This window comes from Rattus rattus, chromosome 13, assembly GCF_011064425.1.
Source record: "Rattus rattus isolate New Zealand chromosome 13, Rrattus_CSIRO_v1, whole genome shotgun sequence".
Classification (NCBI taxonomy): Eukaryota; Metazoa; Chordata; class Mammalia; order Rodentia; family Muridae; genus Rattus; species Rattus rattus.
In genome coordinates, this window is record NC_046166.1 from 14,655,435 (window position 1) to 14,675,700 (window position 20,266).

Below are 20,266 nucleotides of genomic sequence, written 5' to 3' on the forward strand. Positions count from 1 at the left end.
TTTCTCTCTTTCTCTCCCAACTTCCTGATCTCCTCCACAGCCTTTCTTGATCTCTCTTTTCCATTGCTGCATTTTCAATCCAGTGTTTGCAAATGTTAGCTTGGGCTCTACCACTGATAAAATATCCAGTCTAAATTTTAAAAAGTGATACACAATAGTATATTAAAAACAAACTAAATAATAAGTCATTTAAGACTACAAAGAAATCATTGTTAAAAAATTACACTAAGAAGCAAACTGATAATACCATATTCAATCATTTGCACGAATTTCAGTTTGTGACACATTCAGAAATAAATAATTTAAAAAAATCACATGGGATAATCAATTAATCTGTGAAGTATTATAAGTATATACTTATATATAAAATACATAAAATAGAGTTTGGGGGCTGAAAATATACCTTAGTGGTTAAGAGCATTGACTGAGTTCAGTCCCTAGCACTCACAGTAGATGGCTTACAAACACCTGTAGTCCATCTCCAAAGAGAGTGTCTTCCTCTTCTTCTCTCCATTTGTAATTATATTGATTGTCACACATCCTTATCCACACACTGATCAAAGCAAAATAAATTTATGAATTCTTGAAATAAAGAAATGTACCTTTGTCATGCCAATGGAATATTTGCACAGCTGGTTTATAACTTATACTGAAAACAAAAGAACCTCTTGGCACCATCAGTAGGAAATCTGCAAGTTCTAATTAACTAATTACACTGCAATATACCAAGTACTCAGTATTTAATAATATCCTTTGATAAAATACCCACTTAATAATTACAGCACACTTAATGTGGTTTTAAGCTAAATAACAAAGAATTCATTAAAAGCTTCAATTATTTTTAATTTTTAATTTTGATTGTCACAAAGCAAAAGTACTTTCCTGGCCTTTCTTTCAGCATCTTTTAGTATCAAGCTATTACTACAGTTTCAAAAGAATTCCACACCAAGCTATACTAAAGCAATGCAGAGGCTAATGAAGTTATTCTTTGATAGGTACATGATATCATACACAGATGAATGTGAATATATACAGAGGCCACATGACTTCATTAAGGTTCCATTGCTGTGAAGAGACACTTGACCATGGCAACTCTTATCATGGAAAACATTTAATTGGGTCTGGCTTACAGTTCAGAGGTTTAGTCCATTATTGCCTTGGTAAAAAGAATGAGGGTGCATAGGTAGACATGGTATTGGAGAAGGAGATGAAGAGTACTGTTTGTAGAATGCAGAAGAAGATAGAGATATACCAGTTTGACTTGAAGGTCTAAGACCTCAAAGCCTGCCCCCAGAGACACACTTCTTCTAACAAGGCCAGACCTCCTAATAGAACCACTCCCTGTGAGCCAAGCATTCACATATATGAGTTTATGGAGGACATTCATATTCAAACTATCAGACCTGGGAATAACATTCACTCTTGTTCAGTAACTGTCCAGCTCATGTTTCTGTTCAGTTTTGAGACAGGGTCTCTTAATGGTATCTAAGTACATGCTACTAAGCCATAAACAACATCCTGTCACCTCAGTCCTGGGATAACAAGCTCATTTCACCATATTTGACTTTCTTAGAAGAAGCATTTTATTAGTATATATCAATTATACATTATGGATTTTATTATGACTCTCTCTCTCATATATATATATATATACATATATATACATATATGTATATATATATATGATGCATTTGGATTATTTGTCCTATTATCCTCTTCTGTCTCATCCCACTTCTATTAATCCCTTTATTTTCCTAACTAGTCTTATTTTCATCTTTTTGAAAAAGTTTTTGAAAAACTTACATTTTTTATGTTTCATTAAAGTTTATAGCACGGGTGAAGGTTGTTTATTAGAGCAGGAATAACTTATCAGTGGCTACATTACTGAAGAAAATATCTGTTCTTGCCTTATCAGTCATTAATTGTTATAAATCCTCAGGATGGGGTTTTGGCCTTTTCCATCCATGAGGGAATATAAAGGAACCCAATATTATGCATCAATACAGCCCATCAAAATTGTTAGTTCAAGAGTGCAATGACCATGTCATGTCAGTGTCCCACATCACTCCTCCTTTACTCTGCCTTTACATTCTTTCTACCCCTTGTCAAAATGTTCTCTGAGTCATAAATGAGATAATATTCATGACAACATATTAACAAGTGTTTGGTAGATCAAAATTAATCCTTGTGCTTGCGAAGCCATTACTTTGACAACTGAGGCACCTCCCGTGGCTCTGATGTTACCCTTATATGTGTTAAAAAAAAAACAGTTAATGAAATGTTTATAATGGAAGGAGAGGGTGACTGAAGAGATGGCTCAGCAGGTCAGTTCCTGCCACTCAGACTGAGGGGCTCACCACTGCCTGTAACTCCAGCTCCAGAAGATGTAGGTGCCTTGGACTTTCACATGCTCTTGAGCCACATATGCACATACTCATATACACAGAATTAAAAATTAAAATGGACTCACAAAAGAAATAAAAAAACCCAAAATCTTCCTTGGGAGGTATTGGAAATATGATGGAAAGATGACAGAACATGAATTACAGTGAAAATGAATCAAATCAAGAACAAGGATATAGGTATATGAAACTAATAATTCTGAAATGGTTATGGTGATAATAAAATTTCCACATGTAAAACCAAGAAAATGTATGCAAAAGAGGATAACTGATAATTTTAAGCTTGATAACATTAGTATATGGCTGATATTTTTTTCAGAAAAAGTTAAGGTGTACATTGTAATTATTATTCAAAATATAAGATATCAACTGTGTTAAATGACAAAAGTTTTAAAACTGCCTTAAAAATAAGTGTCCAGTTTAATTATTCTTTGAAAGATTTTTGTCTACTGCTATTTCAACTGCCAATCTATAATTGATGAATTGACAGAAAAGTGAAGATTTCCATTTGTTGCAAATGTTTTTATAATTGCTCTTCAAAATGCTACTTGCTCCCAGTTACAGAGGCATATTAGGTGCCAGGTTTTGTGGATGCTGGATGAACATGCTTGTAATACTACGTTTATAATTTTTAAAATTTAACTTACACGTGCATGTTGGGGTGAACAGATGTTCATGTGTGAACCACTTGACATGAGTGTTGGAGACAGAGCTCAGGACCTCTCTAGAAGATCAGGAAGCACTTTTAACCACTGAGGGATCTCTCTAGCCTCCCTAGTGTGTTTTCACTGTTTGGGATAGTGGCCAATAAATCATAAACTAAAGTAAGCCAAGTATAACTACATGCAGGTACCAGGAACGTTCAGGTAGGCCATAACTAGTTACATCTTCAGAAAAAGTAGCAAGGGTAGGTATGATTCTGTGATAGGAAAACACTTGAAACGAATCCTGGCAGAAGAGACTAAATCAATCATGGGATGTGTTAGTACAGGTGTTAAGAGGACAAGGAAATGGCACATGTCAAACTTTGGACAGGCAATGGCCAAGGGTGTCACAGGAACCGACAGGAAACAGCAATGAGTATGGGGTGGACAATGTATGTGGGATATGAGTCAGGTTAAAGAATCCTGTTCTTATGCTAATTTGAGGGTAACCCTCATAAATACTGTGAAGAAAAGACTATGGTAGAACACACAAGGTGATTGGCTGCCTTTTGGCTAAAACAGTGGTCCTGCACAAGGAGACAATTCACTCAATATTCAGTATAGTTCCAGCAGCAATGCAACAGAGTTGTGATCATGAGTGATATGCTCCCCCACCCATTTTTCATATAATGTATTCTGGTTGTGGTTTCCCTTTCCTCTACCCCTCCCATTTCCCCCTGCCACCATATTCCTTACCATCTGTATCTAACACCTTTCTGTTTCTCATTAGGAAACAGGCAGGCTTCTAAGGGATAATAATAAAGTAAGATAAAACAAGCACAAAAAATAGAACAAAACCAACACAGAGGAGGAAAAGAGTCCAAGAAAAACACAAGGACCAGATACAGACACATAGAGATACTCATCTGAACATTCAGGTATCCCATAAAACCATAACATGACTGGAGGATTTCAGAGCAAGAGGTAAGTCTTGTGGAACCCTTGTTTCAACTTACCTGGTAGGTTTTGTTCTCTGTAGTATTTACTTCAAAGGTAAGGACAGTCTAGAAGAATCTGGAGGGAAATGGCTAGAGTCAGGCAAATGACTGAAATGGAGAAACTGAGCCCATGAAGTTTGACCTATGCTGAGAGGAAGTTACAGGAGTGACATACAACTGGCAATGGACCCAGACCTAAATGAGCTGTGGCTTAACTGGAACTGGGATCTGTGGATAAATGCTCAGGAACTCAGACAGGAGCTAGAACAATGAATAACTTTTCATCAGAGCATCTCAAGAAGATAGAAGTAGTGGAGAAGGCAGACAGAAAAAGTCTGACCAATCACCAACACCATAGTGACGTAGCTAATGCCCACCATCTTGCTATTTCAGGCAAAACTGCCACCTGTTAATGGTTGCTCCATTGTAGCAATTATCCTGGCCAAGAATCCTGGCATTTCCTTTCCTCGTTTGCTTCTCTGTGTCATTCTTCTAGTCTACATGCATACATTTTTTCAAGATGTCCTTTTTTTTTTTTTTATTAACTATGAGCAGTTATTCCCAATCCTTGAAGAATTGGATTGGTATTGATGGGGATTCCGGCCCATTTCTTAGATTGTCTATTAAGACCCTGTCTTCCTACATAAACCATCCTGTCATCTCCTAGCTCTATTCACCCTTCTCATCATTTCAGTTGGCTTGCTCTTTGCATGCTAACCTACAAAAAATGTCTTTTCAGAGATAAGCTACTTCCATAATATTTTTTTTCGTCATACTGAGAACAAATTCAAACCTCTGGTAACCAGGCATGTGATTTCTAGGCTTCTCCATGATAATCTGCAGCTTCCCCTTTCAGCCGCATGCTGGCCTTTCATTATTTCTTAATTCTTCTAGCACAGCTTCACGAAGACATTGAGGACCCTAATTTTCTCACCTATATCAAGTGTCTGTTTCCCCTGGGGGACCTCCCTAGTTTATGTGTGGAAGTGCCCCTGTTACTATTTACATGAGCTCCATGAAACTAGTGAGCCCTATCATGGGCTTTCAACTCTCCAAATATCAGCAGTTCTAAACTGAGCACAGAAAAATAGTGGTAAATTGGGAAAAGCCAGTGAAAACCCTTTCAGAGTCAGAAACCAAAGAGAGTCTGAGCAAGCAAATACACATCGAGAACAATAAAGTCAACCATGAACTAGAAGAGAGGATATAAAGGTGACAGCAAGGGGCAGACAGCAACCACAGTGTGTCTTCTTGATGAGTGCTTGCCTCATGCAGGGTAGCATATTGTTAATCCTCACAACTCTATAATAACGACATGTATTCATTATCCTGAAGGGGAAACAAGGGTCCATGGTGCAGAACCTTTAGAGGATGCACGTGATTCATTTTGCAATTTAGAAAGATAGTTTGCTGTGCTCTATAGTCTGTGTGTATATGATACTGGCTACTGTTGTAATATTTTCTATAGGACTTGCTCTATGCTTGAACTTAAACCATATATCCATGAAGATGTTGACAAACAAATGGCTTTTAGAAAGTGGTAGGTGGCAGAACCCTGGAATTCAGTAATACAAAACCATAAATCAAGCATTATCTTGCAGAAAGATTTTGTCCCCAGAAGTGTCTTCTTTTACCCACTACAGCTTGTTTCTCATGGCATTTGATGGCAGCAATTACACATACCTTCAGAATGCCTTCCTCTTCACAAATGGCATTGTCATTCTGCACACTCAGGAGGGGTAGATGCGACTCTAATTATTCTCAGTCCCATACTTTGTGGCAAGCTTCTTGTGCTTGCAGAGTGATAAAATTCTACAAGGACCTGACTCTCATAGACCTGTGCCCCAAGCCACAGAAAAACACACACCCCAAACATGTTTAATGGTGACACTTATTTGTAGGACTGCTTTAAGTTTCATTAAGTTCATATATAGCCATTGAAATTATAATAATAAACCTTCTGTCAGGTTGCATTTGATTTCCTTTCTCTCCTCTTTTAGCGTGACCATCATATTTTCTGTGTTATTGTTGAGATAATAACGCAATTGCATACTTTCTCTCTCCCCTTTCCTCTCTCCAAACCTTCACATATAATTTCCCTTGCTCTACTTCGAATTCATGGCCTCATTTTTTTCTTAACTGTTGAAATATACTGTGGTGATTTGAATAAAAATTTCATGTTAGGCTCAAATATTTAAATGCTTAGTCATCAGAAGTAGCACTACTTGTGGATTAGGTATGGCCTTATTTGAAGAAGTAAGCCACTGGGTATAGGCTTTAAGGTTTTAAAACCCCAAGACTGGCCCAGTAACTCTCTTTTCATGATGCCTGCAAATTCAAATGTAGACTTCTCAGCTCCTTCTTCCAGCATCATTCCACCATGCTTCCTGCCGCGCCGATGATTAACTAAACCTCTGAGATTGTAAGCAAGCTCCAATTAAATGTTTTCCTTTATAAGAGATATTGTGGTAATGGTGTCTCTTCACAGCAATAGGACATTGACTAAGACACACACATTAACATATGTATATAAATATATATTTCTAAATAAATACATATATCCTCAATGTTATAAGTCTTCAGAGCTAACCAATTAGTATTGGGTACTAAAGGCTTTATGTACTTTCCCCCATCCACCTTAGCATGTCTACTGTTGCCTTTGTTCAGCTGTAGTGTTTGTGAGACATCTGACATTACTAGGAGACACAGTCTCACAGCAAACTCCATGAATCTCATTGGAGTTCACAACCTTTCTTTCCTGTCTTCTATAATGAACCCTGAGCCTTAGGTTCAGGAGTTGTAATCACTTTACTTTGATATCATTGGTACTCCCTAGGAGACATGTATTCATGGTTCTTGGGAATTCTATGTACTTACGGATCTTGGACTCTCTACTTTGTCTCTTTTTTATTTTTTAGAATTTTATTTTATGAATATAGGTGTTTTACCTACTTGCAGGTTCATGGATCACTTGCATGATCAGTGGCCATAGAGTTTAGAAGAGGGCATTTGATATCCTGGAAGTAGAGTTATGGATGTCTGAGTAATCATGTGCATGTGGGATATTGGATTCAAGTCCTCTGGAAGAACAAGTCTCTTAACCAGAGAGCCATCTTTGTGGTCCTTTTGATCTCTTGTGGTGTGTGTATGTGTGTGTGTGTGCATACGTGTGCGTGTATGCGTGCATGCGTGTGTGTGTGTGTATGTGTGTGTGTGTGTGTGTGTGTGTGTGTGTGTGTGTGTATGAATTGAAATCAGGAGTTTTTCCCACTGACCCATTTCATTGGCACCACCTTGATTTCTTTGCACAAGAATGTACATAAACCAAAGGCCTTTTATCTTGTAGACAGAAATAACCTATAGGAAATTTTGGTAACGGGGCAATAAACACATGAAGGAGAAACATTGCAAAAGTTGAAGGTGGATTTCTTTCTTCTTCTTAATTTGGATATTTCACAATATATCCTGGAAAATGTGGTTTAAGACAAAATACACACACACACACACACACACACACACACAAATACACATGCACAAAAATAATGATGGTTAACCACAGTAAGGCCTCCATTCACACAAACTATAAAGAGCACAATCAACGTTATAGAACCATGGCATCTGCAGAAAGAGCGAACGTATGTTAAGTAGAGGTAACTTTGCTTTCTCAGTCTACTTTTTCAATTTAGTATTGAGCGAGACAGGGAGAGCCTGAGCAGCATGCTCAAGGCCTCAATGTTGCAGGCTCCACTACTAGGCCTTGAGGATAGCTGGGAGGTACAAGCAGAAGCAGCTTTAAAGATGACCTCAATTTCATCAAGGTAAGACTTACTTCGAGGAATCCTTGGTGGGAAATCAACAGGGAGCACGTGTGCAATGCTACTAATGAATTTACACCATGTAAAAATTGTCACCGCTATATACATCTGTCCATGCAAAGAACCCTGCGTGTACATTCATTGCTGGGCAAGAAGTATGAGGAATAAAGTTATCCCTCTTCAGCCTCCCCTGCCTATCTAGAGCTGTGGATGGCAGGGCTATGTGAACAGCTTCCAGTAGATGAGACGATTTATGTCAAGGAGCCCAGTGACCACTCTGCTGTGTCTCCCACAGTTCTCTATTGAAGATCCATGCCTCTCCCATTTCTGCTGCAACAGTGCAGTGAGGCACAGGTCTGATTTGATGGTGGGAATTTAAAACTCATTGATGCTTTATATTCCTGCTTTTGAATTCATAGGTCATAATAAAGCATTGCATATCTACCAACCAGCAAGAAAATTAATTAAGAGGAGCCTTTTAATGTAGAAAGCAGCTTACTGAGATAATGGAATAGGCTTTGGTAAGACTTGGCTTAATTGGAATTTCAAGCAATTCTTTGCTTGTTGTACCAAGGATTTTTACTGTTATAGACTGGATGAGCAAACTGTTTAAAGAGCTTACTGGAAGAACTGGACTCAGAGGTTTCAGCAGATATGGATTTGGTTCAAAGAATCAGGGTTGTCTCAGAAAAACAGCAAGCAGAAAATACAGACTTGTTCTCTAGTCAATGCACGGACTTTTGAATCCTGTAAATATTTAGGGTCCTATGTAATACTGAAAACAAGAGGGTGATGCAGAAAGTCATGTCCAGATAACAAATTGGCTGCCTTTTCTCTAGACATAAAAATGAGATGTGAGAAAGAGGGACCAAATTAATGTGTGTGAACTGGTGTTTGAAATACGTGGGTCTGTGTCCTGATTCTAACCCCAGATTCCTAGTAAAGTCTATCCAATTACTCCCATCTCACAAGAGCAAGGTAAATATGAACTGTTAATAGACCTTGGTATATATCTAATGGCCAGTCACAGTTTGAAAGATTCTTAGAGTTTGTATATCAGAGAACAAGACATATACTTCCTTTGAGAGGGCTATTAAGATGGAGAGTTAAGGGTTCTTTGGAAATTCAGTTGTGTTGCATGGTGTTTTGCTGAGGTAAACAGGTGTCTATCACCACTGACTTTCTAAAGAACCTTTAAGTTTCTACTTCAGTATACAGTTGGGCAAATGTGGGAGTCCTTGGCTAGGGTGAAGTCATTTCTATTTGCATTGTGCTACATTAGTTGATCAACTGAAAGACAAAGCCAGTTAAAAGGAAAGTCTTTCAGGTACAAGAAATGGGTACTAGGCAGAAGATGGCTGGCTATTTTGTGTTTCTGTGAAAGGGCAAGCGAGGGGAAATGCACAAAAAGATGATGGGGGACTTTGATCACTCACTCACTCCCCATAATAAAATTGTGTGACTTTCCTTCCTGTCTTGAAATACTATGAAAAACCATATATTCTTGGAATTCACTGGAACCATCTGAAGGGCTCTTGTCTGTAAAAATTAGCTTGATTCATATTAGCTTGACTATCAATGATTAGTTGACAACGTCTTGAGTTGAGCTTCAATTGCTATAAAGTGCTACATGTTGATCTGAAATATATTATATAGGAATCTGATTCTGTGATTTTTCATCTCATTGGGACTAAACTCAGATACACATCACATACCTTTATGGCTTTGGGGGGCATGAATGCTTCTTTTGTGATGTTTAGCCTACCTACTAAGTTAAGGACTGTAAAGAGTGATTCCTTGGTTCCAGGATAAGGACAAAAGCCCTTTTAGGGGTGGCAATTTCTTCAGTATTGCATCTGTTATTGTGATAACAAGGAGGATGAGGTAGAATGCAAGATATTGTCCCGAAGCCCTTCCCAACATAGCAGATACATATGACTTTGAAAATAAGCCGTCTGAAAGGAGACCCAAAGCAAAGAAAGAACCTGAAGAATATACATTTGCTAGGATAACAACCTTCTAAATATAGCAAAAGAAAGACTTTCCAATGGATGGGCTTCTCAAAAGAGACTAAATTATAGCAGTTTCTATGAAGATAAAATGGCACCAATAACTCTTATTCTTGACATGCATTGTACAAATGCCGGATAAAAGTCTATCAGTGCTAAGAGCCTTTCTGTTTCCCTCTGAATTTATCAGCGTAGCAGGCCTGAAGAGCAAACTTGTGTACTCCCATTCATGGCTAAGGCTGCCAAGGAGAACACAAGGCAGACTTTTTTTGCCAGGTTCATGGAGCCATCACTAGTAAACATGAAGGGATATGGGTGTAGCTTCATGGTAAAGCCCTCACACAGCATGCATGAGACCTTGAGTTCTGCCCTAGCACTAAACAGGAATGAAAGGAGTGCAAATATAAAACTCTGTCTCGACACTTATTACAAAGGGATTTTATTCATTTCGGGAATACAATTTTGCTTTCCTGTAAGCAATTATTCTGAGTGGTTGTCTTTGTACCCTAAAACTTCTCCCAGAACACTTTCCCAGCTGCAAATGCCCCTCAGAGTCTCCTGAAGGACTCATTAAACCCAGGGTGCTGTCTTCCACTCTAGATCTATTAGGTCTTGGTAAAGCCAGAGAATTTTCATGTTTTCCCACTGAGAAACACTTTCCACACAATAATGGCTTCATTGAGATATATGATCCATATTATAAAGTTCAACCACTTTAAACATACTACACAATGAATTTTTTGAAACTTTGCCTATTTATAAGGTTGTGCTAGATTAATTTTTGTTGCTGGGAAGAAAACACCCAGACCAAAGAGACTTAGGGGAGGGAAAGGCTTATAATTTGGCTTATAATTCCATGTTAGAGTCCATGACAGGTGTAGTACCCTGGAAGGAACCTGAAGCATCACAACTAAACTCAAGAACAGTACATGCCCACCAGCCAACCTAGGTCATTCCTCAACCAGACTCTATTTTGGTGATTCTAGGTTGTGCCAAGTGAACAGTTAAAGTTGGCCAGAAGGAATACCACCAATTAGAGTTCAGTTTAGGAACATTTATACCTTTTCTCCAGGGCTCTGCCAAATTTTACTTTTGCTGTCTATAAAATTTCCAAATTGGGGACCATAAGTATGTCACCTTTTCTAGTTAGCATAACATTTTTGAAATCTGTCCACTTTTTATCATGGATCAGTACTTCCTTCCATCTTCTTATTGTGAAGCTCTCTCTCTCTTTTCACTACACTTGACAGAATACATAAACTTATTCACTGAGGCTGTGCATTTTTGTTTCAATTCATAGACAACACCAAGCCACCGTTCTAGTCTCAGAACACCTAATTTATGCGATTAATTATTATTTCTTTGTTAACAAGGTTTCTCTATACAACCAAGGCTGGCCTTGAACTCACCATCTTTTTTTTCTCTGCTCCCTAAGTGCTTGGGTTACAAGGCATGGGTTGCATATCCATATTCCTACTAACTTTGAGAATAAGAATTTACAAATAGTCAACCCTGGTTGCCAAGTGGGCATTTCATAGAAGATTCATAAATTACCATGACCTGAGCTTCATGTGTGTTTCAACTTGGTCTGAGGTAGCACAACTCTCCAGTTGATTCAGAAGACCCACCACGGCAGAGAACTGCACATCCTTGCTATGCACTCTGTCTTCTATTGACTCAAGGCTTCAGCCCTAACCTGGGATCCTGCTGCAGTCTGTAAAAGTCTCAGGCCCTACCCCAAATCTTCCCAAATCAGAGCCAGCATTCGTAACAACGCAGGCAGCACATGGGGCTTAAGGGGCTTCCAGTGGAGCAGAAAATAGGGACAAGTGGAAATTTCACTTTCAGCCAAAACTATGAAGATTCAAAAGGGGCCTTAGTGAACAGGTGGTTCCTTCAGGCAGAATTGCTGAGATTAGCCCTCCATTGATGAAATCACTGGATAATTGCTGACCTTCCTCCCACTGCCTGCAGCAATAGATGAACTTAGTGAGGGGAGCAGGTTAACTGTCTGTTCTAAATAGATCCCATTTGCTTTCAGGGAGTGTGGATGGGACATCCTAATGACTTTTATCTGTGCCCATTCTAATGAGAATGTACTGGAAATCTTCCAACAATATCTTATCTGAATGGCTGAAGTAATTTGGGTTCCAAAGCAACTCATCTTCACCAGATTAATTAATCTAGTTAAATGTAACCATACTTTTGTTAACAGTTTTAGTGTTTTAGTTCTTAGTATAATAGGTAAATACATAGATATAGACTGGGTCTGGAGAGGCTTAGTATATTTTTTTAAAAGGTGAGGTTAAGCAAAGAAACACTAGCCAGTATATCAACAGATTGAAGCCAGAGAAAGAAAGATTCATAGCCATATGTGGGAAGAGGCATCTGGTCAAGGATGCCTTGAGGAGAAGATAATTATTGAAATGATACTGAATAATTTATAAGGTACCAGGCTGTGGACATGAGAAGGTACAATGAAACCTTTAGCAGACCACAGGAAGAAAGAAAACAAGGGCTTCAAGACAAGAAATACTTACAATACGGTTTCCTCTTGAGATCTATTCTTTTGTTGCATTTTGTTTTTTAAAGTGGTTTTGAATTCAGAAGCTCAAATCAGTATATTTTGTAAAGGTGCAATAGAGCAAACTCTGCTCTCTTGGAACATGGGAATACTTTAGATGCAGGCAGACAGGCAGGCTATCAAAGGAAGCGATGGCACTAGTCTGAGGCAGTGGTCTCTGGCACATCGAGGCACACCATACATTTCACTAAGAATGGGCAAACTGAAAATCTTGTAGCATGGTGTTACTCAAGGATATAACCAGTCAGATATAGAGTATCAGAAAGCTAATAGGCCCAACAAGAGATGGGCAAAGACGTGGCCTCAAATCAAATCCTTGAAACAAATTGATTATATCAGGAAAGTTTGAACTAAACATTACAGAGCCAAGTTGGCTCAGTAATCAATTGTGGGATGATGTCGCAGGTGAGGCAGGTACAAAATAGAAGGAGGCCTGTCATTGGATGAGAAGGAAGGATGGGCGGGAGAATAGTTTGAAGGAAGGGGAGTAGACTGGAACGGAAGAGAGAAGAGAGGAGGGAGAGGGCGAGAAGCCATGGCAGGCGATGTTAAGATTCCGCTCTGCGTATTTACAGGTTGTTATTAATATTCTTAAAGGATGGATGGTACTGGGCTTTGTGTGTTTAGGTGGTCAATTATATCTTATCAATTGGATCTAAGGTTATTGTGTTGTGTGTTCTTTCATGTGTAGATTTAAGTGTAATGGAGTGTGGAGCGGCTGGTCTGGGCCGCCACGGAATTGGAATGTGTGCTTCTGGCAAGATATCCAGCAGATATCTTGGGGCACTGTGGTATAGACCTAGTGAGGGATAAAACACAACCTTACACACACACACATACACACACACACACACACACACACACACACACACATATATTACAACAACAATCAATCAATGGTCATTTCCTTTCATGCCATGGCCTTTTCATAACATTACTTTTGGAATTAAGTCCATATACCAATTTCATTCTTCATGCCCCCTTTCTTTTATAGCCTGACACTTCTCTATACAGAAGAAACTTTCCTGTTGTTGATTCTGTATCTCCAAAATAGTCAAGTAAAATATTTAAATGTCCTGACTCTATCCTTTCCTACCTTCTTTCCTTCCTTCCTTCCTTCCTTCCTTCTTTCCTTCTTTCCTTCTTTCCTTCCTTCCTTCTTCCTTCCTTTTTTCTCTTCCTCCCTTCCAAGATAAATGAACCCTTCTGCAGCTGCCTGAATACTGAGGATCTAATCACATTCACGAGTGAAGACAATTAACATGCAAGGGATTATTTCATTTCAATACCCAAAATAACTCCATGAAGTAGATAATAACATACTATCCCCACTTTACAAGTTTAGAAACATTGAATCATGTAATTTTGCCTAAGACCAGCCAGCTGGAAAGAGGAGGAACTGCTCTATCTAAGTTTGCACTGGATCAGGTTGCTCCTCAAGGAGACTCTCTTTTTCTGGTGGCTCAGCAGACATATGTCCTTGGATGCCCCAAGTATAACCGTGTTGAGGTCACACCTTAGGAAGCACTCTGATAGTTTTAGGCACAGTCATGGGGATTGTAAGTCATTGCTGTGAAATGAGCAGAGAGGAATAAAGGCAGCCTATGAGGCCTGTAATTCCAGGTGGAAAGGGTAAAGCTCTATTCTGAGTATATGCACCTGATGTTTCTATGAAAGTCATTTAGAAGTGGCGCTATATCGAAGTTGAAAATATGGCTCAGTAGTTTAAAAACCTGCCTTGTAAAAGTAAGAGCCAGAGTTCAATTGCTCAGAGCCTATTAAAAATATCAGGTGGAATAGACAAGCCAGCATGAATGGGAGGGAAAACCATGGGACCTCAAACTGCACAGAGAACCACAGGCAACTAAGATGCTGAGAATAGGAAAAATGGTCTCCCCCATGGAAAAGCACGGTAATTAGTTATCAAGGACTAAATGGTCAGTTCTGAAAACATAAATACAGTTAATACTATACAGACTATGGAGTTTGTATTTAAGAATACATGTGTATATACGAATATGTTTGAAGTAATAGTTAATAAAAGGAAGTCATGAATTTGAAATATAATAGACGATATAGGATTTGTTGGAGGATTTGTAGGGAAGAACGTGAAGGAAAGATTATGTAATTGTAGTAATATATACTACTTGTGTTTGTGTGTGTGTATGTATATATGTATATAAATATGTATATATATATTCATATATGTGTGTGAATATGCATATATAAAAATCAGGTGGTCATGTCAGGCAACTGAAATTCCAGGAGTAGGAGAGTAGGGAAACGGTGTCCTTAGAGCAAACTAGCCATCATCATAGCCTTATAGTTGAGCTCTGTGCTCTAGTGATAGAACCTGCTTTAATGAATAAGTCACAGAGTGATTGAGGAAGAGTCCCTAGGACAATATTAAGTATCCCCATGCACAGACAGTCACATATGTACATTAGTACGGGTTTGCCTGTACATGTGTGAACATTCATAAAGCCATGCACACATAGCATGTGCACACACACACACACACACACACACACACACACACACACACTCAGAGTGCAGATAGATTCATACTGTACTGGAGTTCAACTCAGGACTCAGAGCTGGGAAAGGACACCTGAGTCACAGCTGCAGAACAATTCCATTTTGTTGGATACCAGCAGGCTAGTTATCTTGAAAACAAATTCTGCTTACGAAAGGCTTGGATGAATCCATTGTGGACAGCCCTACACTGCAGCAGGTTATTTTTTGTCCTTAATTACGCTGTCCTCTGGTGGGGACAAAGAATAAGTTTAATCTATTACATTCTTTTCTCAAATAGGACACCCCCCCTTTGATTATTTCTGCATTTAAGATACTCATTCTCTTTGAATGAATGTGATTATTGTTTTAAATTTGTAAATTAATATAATTAAGGAAGAAATTCTAACTAAAGTGTGGGATTACATTTATTTGGCATCTACTCCATTAATTTCTAGCATCTAAAAAGCATTGTTAATCATGTGCACACTGTTAATTATCTCAACGTGTTTAATTGTTGTTTTCTTAAATAACTAGTAGGCCATATGTAAATGATCTTTCTCACATTAGCATTTCATTGTGTGATAAAGTATAACACAGAACAGATTGCATGATACATTAGCCCTTGCATGGTTTTTAGGCCCTTCGTTCTGTATTAGAGAAACAGGACATTCCAGACACAGTCCTCTCTCACCCAATACCCCAAAGGTCTCAGCCTAATATCTCGAAAGCCCAGACAGGCAAACAAAGCTCCTTTTGGAACTATTACAGGATTGTCAAAGGAGCAGTGGGGCTGCCACACATATTAGCAAACATATGGTTGAATTCTGCTTCCTTGTGTTATGAGCTTTGTAGCTTTTGTCATGCTCAAAAATAAAATAATATCTAACATCTGGGGAGCACTTGCTGTGTTCCCAGTTCTGCATGCATTTTTCTATATTCCATTTTCATGATGGTAGTGTGAAGAAGATAATGTAATTACAACCCAATTTTATAAATCTGGATAGAAAAGTTCGTGGCTTGCCCAGTCATGTCCCTTGAAAGATGTCCACTTGCGGTACTTTTCTGATATTTTTTATTTACCAGTTTTATGTCGGATTGACCAACAACCTCTGTTATTCTACAGTCTTTAGAAAAATGTAATTGTCCTATTTTACAGCCTGTGGAACATCTAATCTTCATATAGATGATATAAGACTCTCACTTCCCCTCCCTCTTGCAATCCTGAAAAACCTCTTATAACCCTGCCTTCTATTATATACAATATACTTGGCATAGTATATTACCCTATTAAAAAGAAAGGTTTAGTGAGGGAAGCATTAAGATGAATAAGAACAAGAAAGAACACCCCAACCTCGTGTGTGTGTGTGTGTGTGTGTGTGTGTGTGTGTGTGTGTGTGTGTGTGTGTGTGTAGAGGTAAAAGAAGATGGTATGATTACTTTCATGGATGTAGGTAGGGATGTTTTCTCTCTTTCTCTGTGTACCGTGTGTACTTTCTCATTGTATCAGTCAGAGCAACTAAAACAGCAGCATTCACCTAGACAATCAAAATCTCTGAGGAACCCACATCATTGAATTTATACGTGATCTATGAAGGGCAGAAACTTTGACACAAATCTCTAATGCCCAGAGAGAGGGGAAAGTAGTGACTCTCCAAAGAGGACATCATGCAGACTGTGGCAACTTTTGAGTTATGGTTTGCATATGTATTCTCCTTGGAAGGTTTGAGGCTTGGTTGGCCATTGGTGTCACTATTGGGAGATGTAGAATGTTTATGAGGAAAGATGAAGGAGGAGAAGGAAGAGGATGAGGAGGAGGAAAAGGAGGAGGAGGAAGAGGAAGATGAAGAGGAGGAAGAAGAGAAGGAAGAAGAAGAAGAAGAAGAAGAAGAAGAAGAAGAAGAAGAAGAAGAAGAAGAAGAAGAAGAAGAAGATCAACAACAACAGCAACAACAAGAAGGAAAAGAACAAGAACAACAAGAACAAAAGAGTTAGAAACAGTGGGACATGAACTTGAAAGGGATGGTGTTTTAATCCCCTTTCTCTCTTTTTGCTTTCTGAATTTCAAGTAATGAAAAGTTTCTCCCACTGTGTCTTCTTGACATGTGGTGCTTTCTTTCCACAGGCTTCAAATCCACAGATCCAGGCCATCCACAGATCCAAGTCTACAATTCTATAAGAAACGTTTCTTCTTTTACTTTTATTTGCTCAGATGTTGTGTTACAGTGCTAGAAAGACTGACTAACACACACTGCAAAAGAGATCCAACAGCATAGTAACAGTGGGGAACTTCAGATACATAGTAACTTATTGAAGTGATGGGCCTCCTGCTAGAGAGCAGGCACTCAGGAAAGACAGAAGTAGAGCTGTGTCTGTGGTGACAAGCCTATAGCTTATCATAAACCATAAGCTTATCATGCTTATGGTGAAACATACAGCACTTAAATATAAATACCAGCTTGACAAATGCTGTCAATTAACCTCCTAATACCACCTTATGGTAAATGGGTATAATTTATTTATATCAAAGTACATAGAAAATGAAGGCAAGAAATGATTTAGCCATAAGCACAAGACATTACTAAAAATAAATAAATATAAAAAGTGCTCATTACAAATTTCCTGAAATGACAGCAATGACACTAACTAGATATTTTTAAGAGAACAGCAAATTTTGAGTATATATATATATATATATATATATATATATATATATATATATACTGATTTTAAACATTTCTCCAAATTTTGGCTCATCTGGCCACATTGGCATTATTCACTCAAATTCACACTCAAAAGTATCTGTTCATGGGTTCAGCATGCATACATTTACTCAGAGAAGCAATGGCAACAGAAAACCTCCTGAGTTTGGAAGACAATTGTTCTACCTCAATAGCTCTAGTTACAGAGAGGCCTGGAGATGAAGCCCAGTAACCCTACAAAAGACTCTGTCAGCTCTAGATCGAAGATGCAGTGAAAATGTTTGTTTGTAGGTTGTTTGCCTTTACTCGTCTTCATCATAATAGACATGCCCCTGGATACTGCTCTAAAGAAATGACCTTTTCATCAGAGCCTGTTGGGCTGCAGCATGTGTCTCTTGTGTGCATCAAAGATCTGGGGCTAAAGAGCAATCTGAGAGTTCAACATATCGTTCTACAGGCAGCAGGGAAAACTCAGCCCTTCTAGGCCTACCTTGAGCATCAGAGACCTCAAAGCCCACACCCACAGTTGCTCTAACAAGGTCATGCCTTCTAATAGTTCCAATTCCTCTGGGCCAAGCATTTAAACATATGACAAATAAATCCAAAAGATCTAGAGATTATAATGCCCAAGAACATGGCACTGGAATGAGGTAGTATTCTTTTTCTGCATCATACCAAAGAGCAGGTATAATACGGAGACTGAGCCAATATGCACTTTGTAGCTTCTCTTCCCTTTATTGTATGTACATACATGTCTGTCAATCATTAAGAACCATCCTCATGAACTTCCAAAGGCCTTACCTTCAAGTACAATTAGTGTATGGACTTGAGGACCATGATCTTGACATATACATTTTGAGAAGAAGACATGTTCACATGATAATAGCTGGTCACTTTGGTATGTATTTATTGGTGTACTCTTTTTTTTTTTTTTTGGTTCATTTTTTCGGAGCTGGGGACCGAACCCAGGGCCTTGCGCTTCCTAGGCAAGCGCTCTACCACTGAGCTAAATCCCCAACCCCTATTGGTGTACTCTTATTACCACCACAACACTATCACCCTATATTAAATCTTATCTCGTAGGCTGGTGTGGTGGTTTGAATAGGAATGACCCCCGTAGACTCATGTGATTGAATATTTGGGCCAGATGGAGTGGTACTATTAGGAGGCATAACCTTGTTGGTGCAACTGTGTCAGTATGGGGGTAAGCTTTGAGGTCTCAGATGCTCAAACTAGGCTTATAGTGGCCAAGTTTTTCCTGCTGACTACAGACCAACATGTAGAACTCTCAGATTGTTCTCCAGCACTATACCTGCCTGCATACACGCTGCCATGTTTCTTGTCATGAAGATAATAAACTGAACCTCTGAAACTGTAAGTCAGCACCAATAAAGTATTTCCTTTACAGGATTTTCTGTGGTCATGGTGTCTCTTCACAGCATGGCTAACTAATGTAGCCAGCAATCTTTCTTCAAGAATCAAAGCTTTAGGGTGACTCCTCAAGCTAAATATTTTGTAATGTCTACTTGCCTGAACCATATGCTATCCTTTTGTTTTTATTTTCTTTTGTCTTCTTGTTGTTATTTTGTCCTTTACATAAAATATTTCTCAGACAATGAGTAGTTAGTCGTACCTGCCGCCCTCTTTATGTAACTCCAGAGCCTAACAAGAGGTCAGAAAAGCTCTGTAGATGCATAAATGGTGGAGAGTTGGGAAAGAAAAGAGAAGGGTATAGGAAAGAGTAGTAAGGAAGGGTAGAATGAGTTAAAAGACAAAAAGAAAGAATCACTTAAGTATTTCCCATCCATACCTGACTTCTTGTGTAGACTGAAACATGAAGTTGAAAGCCCTAAAGTTTCTAGAAGTTTCCAATAGTATCTTGGCTGCAAAGAAATTTGTCACCATGACTAATGCCCAAGTGACTGGCAGAATATAGTGAAAGGAAACTTTTTCCAAGAATCTCTCAAGAATCATTGCTATCTGTGATGACCATATTAACAACAGTGACTGGCTTTTGACCTTGTTCTCTACATCGGGAGCTCAAGGTCATCACATTGTCTCTGAGATATGGTTGTCCTGAAATCTCATAGCAACCTGTTGAAGATAAACAAAAATAACCTCTTATGGCACTTCCTAGCCTTTCTGGAACTCCTGGATTGTGTCTTAGAAGCCAAGGGTATAGACCTTGCAGATCATTAAAAACTCCATTTTAGAGCACAGGCTTCCCCTGATAAGACAGGTAAGGCCTCTACTACAGGCCAATTACACCTGTGTCTGAAATAATTGACACACAGAGTAACAGTCTATGTGAGGAACCCTTAGGAGAGATATTCATAACATAAAAACAGGGTCAGTGCCTGAGTCCAAAACTTGCATAGTGAGATATGTCAAAATACTCAAATTTCTGAATGAAAAAAGAGGTGGGAAGAGAGCCACAGACTTTTTTACTAGACAATATAGTAGTGTCTGGATCATTCCAATCTTCATTTGGCTGACAGTTGGCATAGAAATGATTACTATTATCATACAATTGATTTTAAACTGATCATCTTCGAACTATACATGAGGAAACTGGGGTACAGGGTCATAGCATCTATT